The sequence below is a fragment of the Crocodylus porosus genome, unplaced genomic scaffold (genome assembly GCF_001723895.1).
Source record: "Crocodylus porosus isolate Cpor-Errol unplaced genomic scaffold, CroPor_comp1, whole genome shotgun sequence".
NCBI lineage: Eukaryota > Metazoa > Chordata > Crocodylia > Crocodylidae > Crocodylus > Crocodylus porosus.
This window is the reverse complement of record NW_017728931.1, coordinates 62915568-62924655: the sequence shown is the minus strand read 5'-3', so window position 1 is coordinate 62924655 and position 9088 is coordinate 62915568. Positions and strand designations below refer to the sequence as shown.

At 45.0% G+C, this 9088-nt stretch overlaps 1 long non-coding RNA gene across 1 annotated transcript; it reads right to left on the bottom strand.

The window, feature by feature from the left end:
* Positions 1 to 473: 473 nt before the first annotated feature.
* LOC109316082 lies at positions 474 to 742 on the bottom strand. Its single transcript, XR_002102672.1, has 2 exons — positions 575 to 742; positions 474 to 537 (listed from the first exon to the last, which is right to left on the bottom strand). It is a non-coding gene; the product is annotated as an uncharacterized LOC109316082 (long non-coding RNA).
* Positions 743 to 9088: the final 8346 nt, after the last annotated feature.

The following is a 9088-nucleotide window of genomic DNA, read 5'->3' as shown; positions in this document are numbered from 1 at the left end:
GTGTGTGTGTGTGTGTGTGTGTGTGTATTCACCAGTTCATGCACATACCACCCACCTACAAGGTGAGTTCCAAACTCAGATGGTACGGTATGTATGTGTGTGTATGGGGTACTTGGGATACCTGAGGGTCAAGGTGAGAGAGCAAATGTAATGAGTGAAAGTTGCTAGAACCAGGATTAGAACCAGTAGGCTAGAGAGAAGCTGAGCTGAGGAACTGAGCCTTGGGGTTAAGGTTAAGTGGCCCCAAGATTACTTGAGGTCACAGGTGTAAGGGAAAAAGCCCAGTGGCAAGGAGGAGACAGCCAGGAAAGAAACTGAGACTGAAAGCTGGGAGCTTGGGGCTGGAAACTGAAGCAGACAGCTGGGAGCTTGGGGCAGGAAACTGAAGCAGACAGCTGGGAGTTTGGGGGGCAGATAAGTGGTGGCAAGGAGGAAACAGTCAGAAAACAGACAAAAACCCAACTTGGGGTTTTAAAATAACAGGTTTATTAAACAGACAACACACTACACAACCCCATGATGTTATTGGTTCCCACACTCGCGCGCGCGCGTACACACACACACACACACACACACACATACAAGCACTCACAATGGCAGCAGAAGAAAGACTCAGTGGAAGGGTTGGAGTCCAGGTACGGAAGAGAAACAAAGTCCAAGTCCTTTGTTGAAGAGAGTGTGGGGGTGATAGCTACCTATCCAGGCTGGAAAGGGATCTTTGTCCAGCAGGTGTTGTCCAGATTGGGGGTCACCAACTGGGCCTGTGGGTGGATAGGTGGTGTGGCATGGTGCTGGTCCAGATGGAGAGGGTGTCCCAAGGAGTTAGTCTTCACTACCCCTTTTATGGGGCAGACTACCTCTGATCTCCTATGGGGAAGGCCTGTCCAAGCAAGGTCAGTCCTGTTCCAGAGGGCTCCAGGTGTTCTTACTGAGCGTGTGCAGCCTTGGCACAATGGTGGGTCTCATCTTTTGTTTCTTGAATTCTGAGGGTGGTTCCAATGGCTGGGTCATTGGTCCAGGTATTGGTGTTGATGGTTTGGTCATTCAGAAGGAGCTATTTTTAGACCTACTGCCATTGTCTCTCAAGTGGCCTCATTCATCCCCATTCATCCAGAAACCAAGTTACATAGAAGGGGTAGGTATGAGTCATAGGTTATGCAACAAGGCATGGGGACAAGATGGAGACTTGACAAACAAAATGGAAATTTGACATGACTTACGCTAACTTACATATGTAGGCCTAAATCATATAGTATCAGTAAAACAGTGATATAGAACAGTAAAACTCAATATAAACATAATAATTATACAATATAAAGGAGAAAAAACAAAACAAATACAACTTGCTACCAAAATAAAATGCTGAAGCTTATCCTATGTCTTGGCTCACTTATACTTATCTATAGGGAATAGAAAGGGAGACAAAAAGTCAGAAATGGTTGGGGAAGGGCTGGGAATGCATTTTAAAATTTAAAAGACTAGGGGTTTTGCTACAGTGTCGATCATACTAATACAGTAACCCATCTCCTTTATGACGATACCTTTAGCAACAAGACTTCCTACAAACAGACTGGTCTTTATCCTTTAAGAATGAAAAGCAAAACACAGATTCCTTCTTTTAAAGTATGGGCTTCCAAAATGTGTGTGTGGGGGGGGTTATCCTCCAAAAAATGTTCTTACAAATTGCAAAATGACTACATTTCTGGAATTTCAGTGCCAAGGAATTAAAACAGTGATCAGGCTGTGTTTGTATTCGTCTGTATCAAATTGACTATTGAGCAAACTTTGCTTACATGAGGACTGCCACTGGTCTAAAAGACACCAGAAGAGGGTGTTTCTACTTGGAAATAGGGAGCAGTTCTGCATAGTAGTTCCTTCTCTTTTAGCTCTATAATCACAGAAGCATGATCCTTTCTGTATTGTATTTAACAGCTGCAGTCTTTTGTATAAAAAACCTTATCATCAGTCTCATTGGCACTTTTAATGTTTTTAAGACATTAACAGAGAATTGAGATTCAAAATGACTGACATTTCTTGGATTTGGGTGATCTCTTGTTTTGATGTTGACGTGTAGAAGATGTACTGGGTGCATTACCTAGTAATGCATCTGAATGTTTGCAACTAATATAGTGTATGGAAGTATTAAGTTTCCAACAGGTTGGACATTCTGCCAGTAAAACTCATCTGTCAGGCTGTCAGCACCTTACTCTCTTTCTCTAGTGACCTATGTGGAAAACGTTCCTGCAAACAGCTGCTCAGATTGTGGGCAGACAACAGGTTGTGTTATATCCACTTTCAGCAGCCTATAAAAGTTCTGTGGATTTGTAGTTTCATCTCCAGGCCCTTGCATGATGTCATCATTTGTGTTTTGAAGCAGATCAAGGTACATTCCATAGCTTAGCCTTGCAGAGTCCATTCCTGTGACCTTCCATTTGCATTGCCACAATTTAAAAGGCTGATAGATCACTAGATGTTTCTATTCGAAGTACAAAAAGCTGATGCATGGATCTTGTAAACAATCTTGTAGATGATTCTCTTTATTGCACTTAAGTCCTTCCACTTTCTTTCCAGAAGGCTTTATCAACTGATGTAATAGATTCAAAACAGGAACAAAATATCTCAGGAATGGTTAAGGAAGGCTGATAAAGACTGGTATTTTGCCAAATTAAAGCACCAGCTGTATAAAGCAATCTCTTTTCCAAGGGTACTATAGATACAAATTTTCAAAAGGACCTGATAAATTTAGGGAGATTTAGGGCTCATCCGTATAAAAGCAACAGTGTACCAAGGAACACACAGTTTAGCACATTCTACCCATCCATATATGCCGACATGCTGTAGAGCAGAGAGGGACAAAATGGCAAATCCAACCAGTGGCCAGCAGTCCCTGCCCACATCACTCTGGCTGGTCTCCATTGAGAGCCCAGGAGTAGTGGGGACATGGCAGAGCAGGGCTAGGGTCTCCATGGAGACTGGCCCAAGCAGCACTGGCATGACACACAGCTAGGTGGGGAGCTGTTCTGGGGTTGGGGCTGGGGCTGGGGCTGGGGCTAGCATTTTGTGGTGGTGACAGCATGGGCTGGAGCTGGGACAGCCATGATCTGCTGCCTGCATGTCCCTGGGGCAGCGGATCACAGCTCTGCCCCAGCTCTGGCCCATGCTACCACTGCTGCAAGATCCCAGCCCAAGCCCCAGAGAATCTCCCTACCCAGCTGCGTACCCTGCCAGTGCTGCTCAGCTGGTCTCCATGGGGAATCTAGGAGTGCAGGGCTGTGACAGCCCCATGCTGGCATGGCTCCACCACCCCTGGGATCTCCATGGAGACCAGCCAGAGTGACACAAGCAGGAGCTGCTGGGAAATGAAGTTCACCACTGCCCACCCCTGCCCTAGAGCCAGAAGTTTGCCAGTGAAGTTATTCCCTGTTTGTCCCCAAGAACCATTCTCATGCCTTTGGTCTCTGGTGGAGCAGAGAGCAGGTGCTGGGGACAAGCTTTAGGCACCCTCCATGGTAAATTTCAAGCTGTGAAGCATGTCAGTAAACTCAAGCAAGGGCATGGGGAAGACCTGCTTAGTCACATCCTCTCCAAAACAGGCAGCTGCAGCAGTATAGACAAGTTCTAAGCTCTTTGACACACATGAATATTTTACCTATATTTCTTTCAACACAGTCTGACTTGACTTAATAAATAAAACTACTACATAGGTGCTTTGTAATAATTATTTACAATAACCTTCCATAGACCTTCCATAGTGATTTCCGCAAATAAAACTCAAAGACATTTACAAAAGGAGGTATCATCCCCAGTTTATGGAGGAATAGACAAGTAATAAATTCTTTGGTAACAATTGATCTTGAGATTAGATTATACTATGTGCAAATATTTCCCAGCTATTGCAAATCTTCATTGATATTTGTCCTTTAAAATGTAACATACAAAGTAAATAAAGAGAGGTAGCTATCTGTGTTAGCCTGAAGTCAGGGTAGAGGAGGGTAGAAGAGATGGCAAGATAGAAGAGACCCTTACAAAGTGAATCAGAGATGAATAAGGTTCTGCGAGCAACTACTCACTTTATTAGATGCTCTAAAAGTTAATAAAATTAAGATTTGTATAATTTTTGCCTCTTTTTCTCAATGACCACCTTACAGGCTTTTTAAAACAGATGTTTCTGTTTTTAACTCAAAAATTCACATCTTGTTTACTGTCAAGCCATCTGCTTTTGATTCCCATCACTGGTCCTGAAAAGAGTACCTTAGACCAGCGGTTCCCAAACTCTGACAGATTGTGCACCACCAATTTAAAACAATACAACCTTAAGTACCACCAGCAAATTTTTGACATATAAAGTAATTATAATAAATCTGTTAACACAAACCACTGACAGGCTGTCTCCATACCACTGATGGTATCTACACCACAGATTGGGAACCACAGCCTTAGATATTACAGACTGTTGTTCATAAGACTCCTGTAACATTGAGTGCACCAGTCCTCCTCATTTTATAGACAGACTGTCAAGGCATAACAAGACCATGACTGCCAAATAGGGTTGAGGATCCATAACCCAGGAAGGCCCAGGGGGCCTGTAGCCCAGGAGGGGAAGAGTCTGTTGGAGGTAATGAGGCCTGAGCCAAGGAAGGGTAGAGAATGCAGGCCTGAGCTAAACAGACAGAGACCTGAGCTCCAGAGGGGTGGAAAGTGCAGGCTGGAGCCCAAGACGGATTGAGGATTGTTCAAGGTAGCAAGGCCCAAACCCAGGACGGGCCAGGATAGTCAAAGGCACTGGGGCCAGAGGCTCCAACAGTGGCAAAGACTGCTCCACGTTTAGATGCCCATATTGTGTGACTGGACACATGGGCTAAAGATCCATGGACCCATGGGTGGCCAGACTGGACAATGGGGCTTAACACCAATGACAAGCAGTGTGCAAGGCTTGGATGTGGCTAAAAGGGGGGATGAGGAAGCCATGTAATTAGCTCTTAAGGTATTGAGTAGTGACAGCTGTGTTCATGACTGTGAGATCTGGCTTGGGGAGACCTGGGGCAGCCTCCCTTTTTCTAAACATAGAATTACATCAAGGCATGGCAGATGAGTTGAAGGAGAGATTGCCCAAAGCAAATAAAGGTGACAAGAGCTATGGGAGGCTCCAGGGGTATCACCCCTTGGGCAGGATCCTGTCACAGCCATTTTGATGATGAAAATTTCGGATAGTTTGAATATGAATTCTATGCCTGGACAAAAGTTAAGACTTAGAAAAAGCTTATAGTAATTCTGATTTCCCTGGATTCAGAAGAGATTGATTTTTTTTTCAAATTTACATTCTTAGATGGTATTATACACTGAAACTTCATACATGCCTACAACCTTAATTTCACTTTATCTCAGCCTTTTTGTTTGTTTTGGGGCTGTGAGGAGGGAAGTTTAACATAGTACTACTTAGAATGTGTGTTTTGTTAATATTTTCCAGGGTTATATTTTGCACTGACCAAAGTAAAAGTCTGTGTTTACAATACATAATAATTTTTTCAGCTGTTTCTCTTTTTGTTAGCACAGTAAATTAGATATTTTTCAAGCCATCATTCTACTTTGTTTATTATTGGTCCTAACCTAAATGCAAAATCTAACAAACATGGAAAATTACAGCCCTACTAAATGTTTAATTATGGGGACCTCTTCAAGTATCTAGTTATCATACTGTCAATTCACCTACAGAAAAATCAACAATACCCACCACAAGGCTGTATTAAAATAAACAAAATCCCCTTTTTGGATGTATTTAGCTACATAAACAGAACCAGATTATGTATCTTGCAAAATACATAATTAGTGTTTATTCTTAACATGGCTTTCACATATTGAAAACATTGAACATATTGTCTACTGGGTTATTTTTGTGCCAGCAGGACTGCAAAATGGGGATAAGAAATGTTCTTAGCAAAGATCACTCTCAACTGTTTCTGCAGAATCCCTTGAAAAGCCAGCCTAATTTTATTATCTAAATTCACTAAAGAGGTGCATTTTCTCAGCACAGTAGTGTGCACTTAAAGATCCAGTTTTCAAATGTAACAGCCCTGAAGTGAAATCTGAATTTAGTCACCTAAATCAGCCTATAGGGTTTTCTTGTGTCCCATGAGACATGTGTTGCAGCAACCAACCTTCAAACAAAGTTTCAAAGTCTGGCTTGCTAATTCTGCCCTTGAAACCAGCTAACAGAGGAGGCTGATGGGTGACATTGATTTCACCATGATACTCTGCTGTGCTTGCAAACCTTGGGCAAGTTAACATGGATCTGTTAAATTGAGTTAGCTTGCTTCTTTTAAGTTCTCTGAGTACTCCCTCTCTCTAACCGTATTGAAATGCTTTGCTTTGCCAACTAAAGTACTTACCTAGTTAATAATTGCATCCACAAAGCCTATTGGTGCTTATCTAAACTAACTGCACAGCCCTTTGGGCAGATATCCCATAGTGCAAAGTTCTATCACTTAGCCCTACGTATTCTGGAATTTTTTTCCTGGCACTTTATGAAATGTGCGCTCAAACTTATAGGAATCCTGGGACTTTGGGTCAGAATAACAAACTACCATGATTCCTCACCCTGATTCTTCATAATTCATCTGCATTTTGCAAGTTCTGTTTTCAACTTGCTGTTGAGCAACACAATACCATAGCAAAGGAGGTGTGGGAGGAGAAGGGGGGCATCAGAACGAAGGGGCACCAACAGCCATTACCCAGCTGGGACAGGGATCAGGATGGAGCCATAAGCAGCATGTTTTGGGGAGGTATGGAAATAGGGGGGAGGGCAGCTTCTGCCACTGCGTGCACTCCTGGACAAGCATGGTGGTGGGGGCATATGCCCCCAGCTCTGTGCACAGCACAAAGGCAGGCTGCCACTGCAGGCTTTGCCCCAGGTGCCAAACTTCTTTGCTATAGCATGGGGGCAGCATGTAGAATACACTTCTGTGTCATAATTATCATAGTTGTTTATTACAGAACGGATTTGAGGCAGGATCTATAGAGGGCTTGAAATTCTAGGGTGATATGTCTCTAGCTGGAAGAGGTGTAGATAGATGAAACAGAGGTGTCACCTCCACATTTGCCTGAAACAGCTTTACTCAGTGGAGTGCTGCTTCTAGACTCAGTGATGAGCAAGACAAGGTAGTGATACAGAAGTGAGATAACAGCACTGGCAACAGACCTTTGGGATGTTGGACCACTACTTTCCTAAAGAATTGTGCATAGCTCATTCCAAAGCTGCAGAAGGAAAACACCAACAAGACAGCTGTCCTCATTGTCACAGGGAAAAGTCAAAGGGAGGACCCCAAAATACCAGAGGGGAGCCCCGGGGTCAGGAACACCCCCAGAGGGAAGGGAAAAAAAGTAATAGTAAAGGAAGATATTTACCTGAAGCAGAACTTGTGGTGAAGCCGGAACACAAGGAGGAACCCGCATGGCTCATCAGCCGCACCTTTATACTGCTGTGGCCAGCCAGTGACGTCAGCCGTGATTACTGGCTGACAGAAATAAAACAGGCCGCTGGCAACGAAGAAGAAGGCAGATCAGTACTGGCAGGGGCACCCACAGGAGGTGTCTCTCCACAGCTCCTGCAGGAGCGAAAGGAGCCGGAAGCTGCTTCCCCCGGTGGGGAAGGATGCTTCAGAGCCCATAGCAAGCCAGAGATGGCTGGCCACAGCGGAAGGAGCCATGAGCTGGAGGCAGCTCCTCACAACAGGGAGCCCAGGGAAAAGGGCGGAGGAGCACAGAAAGACCCCAACGCCAGTGGCTACAGCAGAGGGGCTGGAGAAGCCAATGCAGCTCCCGGCACCAGCCCAGGTGGGACCATTGAGGGCACCAGGAGAGCCGAAGAGGCACACCAGGTAGGAGACAAGAGCCAAAGGCAGCATGAGGGGCTGTGGAACATGGCCCTCGGTGGCGTAGTGCTGATCCAGTGGGTGATTAGGGAACCAGCATCCACCAGAGGACCACAGGTGGTCAGAAGAAACAAAAGGCTGGGCAATGAGGGAGAATTGTGGTGGAGTCCATTGGTCACCCCGATCACACACCCAGACTATCAAGGGTAGCTAGTTAGTGACTAGGTGGAGGGAGCCTGGTCAAGGGGCAGTTGGGTCCTTCGGAGTGCATCAGTGATTTTCTTTTGTATTTTGTGTTTCCCACTGGTGGAGGGGTTGAGGGTCAGAGCTCATGGAGCCCGATTGCTACTTAAGCCTCAGGGTTGGTTGTTAGACTTAGGGAAAGGGTGGCGGCCTCATAACCCAGGTAGTGTACCACAGGCTGTTTACGCTGGCAGGGGGGACTGCCCCTGGAAAAGTAATCAGGGGCTCAACAGTGGAGAGTTTGGCCAGGAGGACAGCTGTGATCCGTCATGGCTGGGTGTAAGGGCTAGGTAGAGGGGAGTTAGAGCCTCGCAGAAGACCACCAGATAGACATCCTGCAATCAAGAGACCTCCAGTGGTTGGACCCTCCACTGAAATAATATTCAAAGTTGTGGCAGGCGAGACTGGGGAAGACCACACTGGAAGCAAATATATACTTGACAGACCATCAGGGACCATCAGGTGCTGTGCTCTGTGTACTGCATGCAGGTTATGGGGTCTAGGCTGCTTTGTAGAAAATGGTTCACCACCTCATGCTTGAGTGAAAGCATGACATCACTCACAACTGCTCGTAAAATGGGCAGATGTTGAGACCATTACTAGTAGTCCTGTTCCTTTCCCTTTACCTCAGATACTTGTGTTAGAGCTATTTTGCTTTGACTTGACACTAGGACCTGATCTAGGAGTTCCACCAAACTTTCATTTGCTCTGACAGTGTCTTGTAGGTGTCTGGATTCTGATAATTTTTAGACAGTACTGGAGAGGCAACACTCCGAAGAGGACAATCAAATCCAGAAACTCTACAGGATCCATGAAGAAACACAGGAGTGGGTATGACTGCTATAATAGGTATACAATGCCAGATATGTAAACTTACCATCCCTGCTATGAAATAGGGAAGACCAGGCTGCATGCCAGTTTTTAAATAGACAGGTGACATCCAGTCAAGATGATCCACAAGTAGTAGATGGCACAGA